The 2,051-nt window shown below is 41.6% G+C and overlaps 1 pseudogene; it reads left to right on the top strand.

The window, feature by feature from the left end:
* The first annotated feature begins 1,352 nt into the window (after nucleotides 1-1,352).
* On the top strand, nucleotides 1,353-1,882 carry LOC103201902 (annotated as a pseudogene).
* Nucleotides 1,883-2,051: the final 169 nt, after the last annotated feature.

The raw sequence follows: 2,051 nt of genomic DNA, 5'->3' as shown, positions 1-2,051 counted from the left end.
CATTTTCCATGATAGACCACATGTTAGGCCATAAAGCAAGCCTTAATAAATTTTAAAAAATTAAATACTGCAAAGCATCTTCTCAGATCACAATGCTATAAAATTAGAAACCAACAATAGGAAGATCAATGGAAAAAGAGCAAACACATGGAAACTGAACAACACCCTCCTTAAGAATGACTGGGTAAGAGAAGAAATGAAAAATGAAATTAAAAAATTCCTTGAATCAAACAAGAATAAAAACACCACATACCAAAATCTTTGGGACACAGTAAAAGTAGTGATCAGAGGCCAATTTATAGCAATAAATGTATACATCAAAAAAGAAGAAAGAGCCAAAATCAACACTTTAAATCTACATCTCTAACAATTAGAAAAAGAACAATAAGAAAATCCTACAGTCACCAGAAGAAAGGAAATAATAAAGATTTGAGCAGAAATCAATGAAACAGAAAATAGAAAGACAACAGGAAAAATCAACAAGACTAGAAGTTGGTTTTTTTAAAAGATTAACAAAACTGACAAACCACTGGCAAATTTAACAAAGGAAAAGAGAGAGAGAACACAAATAACATGAATAAATCAATTGGGCAACATCACAACAGAACCAACTGATATAAAAAAAAAAATAGTATCAGGATACTATGACGAACTGCACTCTAACAAATTTGAAAATATAAAAGAAATGGATAGATTTCTAGAAACACACTACTTACCTAAACTAACACAGACTGAGGAGAAAAAGTTGAACAGACCCATAACAAAAGAAGAAATTGAACAGGTCATTAAAAAAATTACCAGCAAAAAAAGTCCTGGCCCAGATGGTTTCACTGGAGAATACTACTAAACATTCAGAAAAGAACTGACACCAATCCTACTCAAACTATTCCAGAATATAGAAAAGGATGGAATCCTCCCAAATTCACTTTATGAAGCAAGCATAACCTTGATACCAAAACCAGGCAAAAACTTCACCAAAAAGGAAAACTACAGACCAATATCCCTCATGAATATAGATGCAAAAATCTTGAACAAAATCCTAGCCAATAGACTCCAACAGCATATCCAAAAAATAGTTCATTATGATCAGGTGCAGTTTATATCAGGTATGCAAGAATGATTCAACATTAGAAAAACAATCAATGTCAAGCTCCCCGGTGGTCCCATGGATCTGTCTCTTGCTTCAACAGTGTTTGGACAGAACAGACCCAGCGACTTCCCCACCTCCAGCTTCGGCCCACCCTTCAACCTTCTATCCAAGGTGCAACCTCTCAGACCATCCTCTCAGCCATCCTGTTTCTGGGGACCACTAACATCGTTTTTTGTGGTTACTTCCAAATCCTCAACCAGCTATGAGCTCCCAGATCTGTCAGAACTATTCTGCCGACACAGAGGCTGGTGTCAACCACCTGGTCAATCTGCACCTGCGAGCCTCCTACAACTACCTCTCTTTGGGCTTCTTTTTCCATCATGACAATGTGGCCTTGGAAGGCTGGGACACTTCTTCCGCAAGCCGTCTGAGGAGAAACGCAAGGGTGTCGAGATTCTCTTAAAGCTGCAAAACAAGAGTGGTGGCGGCGCCCTCTTCCAGGATGTGAAGAAGCCATCCCAAGATGAATGGGATAAAAGCGTGGAAGCCATGGAAGCCGCCGTGGCCCTGGAGAAGAGCCTGAACCAGGCTCTTCTGGATCTGCACGCTGTGGCTTCTACCCACATAGACCCCCATCTCTGTGACTTCCTGGAGAACCATTTCCCGGATGAGGAGGTGAAGCTCATCAAGAAGATGGGCGACCATCTGACCAACATCCGCAGGGTGGCCAACCCCCAGGCGGGGCTTGGGGAGTACCTCTTCAAGAGGCTTACCCTCAAGCATGATGACTAGGTACCCCTGGAGCCCAGCGACCTGGGAAGGCCCTCTGCATCCCCCTGCCAGCCTCAGGCCTCTGCCTGAGCTACTACTTCCTCTGCCACTAGGCTGCATCTGAACTACCCTGAAGCCTCTTTTCCAAGCGTGGACCAAATGGAAACAATAAAGCTTTTTTTTTTTTTTG

This window comes from Orycteropus afer, unplaced genomic scaffold (assembly GCF_000298275.1).
Source record: "Orycteropus afer afer isolate SDZICR_OR568_19922 unplaced genomic scaffold, OryAfe1.0 scaffold00168, whole genome shotgun sequence".
In the NCBI taxonomy this organism is placed as follows: domain Eukaryota; kingdom Metazoa; phylum Chordata; class Mammalia; order Tubulidentata; family Orycteropodidae; genus Orycteropus; species Orycteropus afer.
This window is presented reverse-complemented; position numbering and strand designations above follow the sequence as displayed.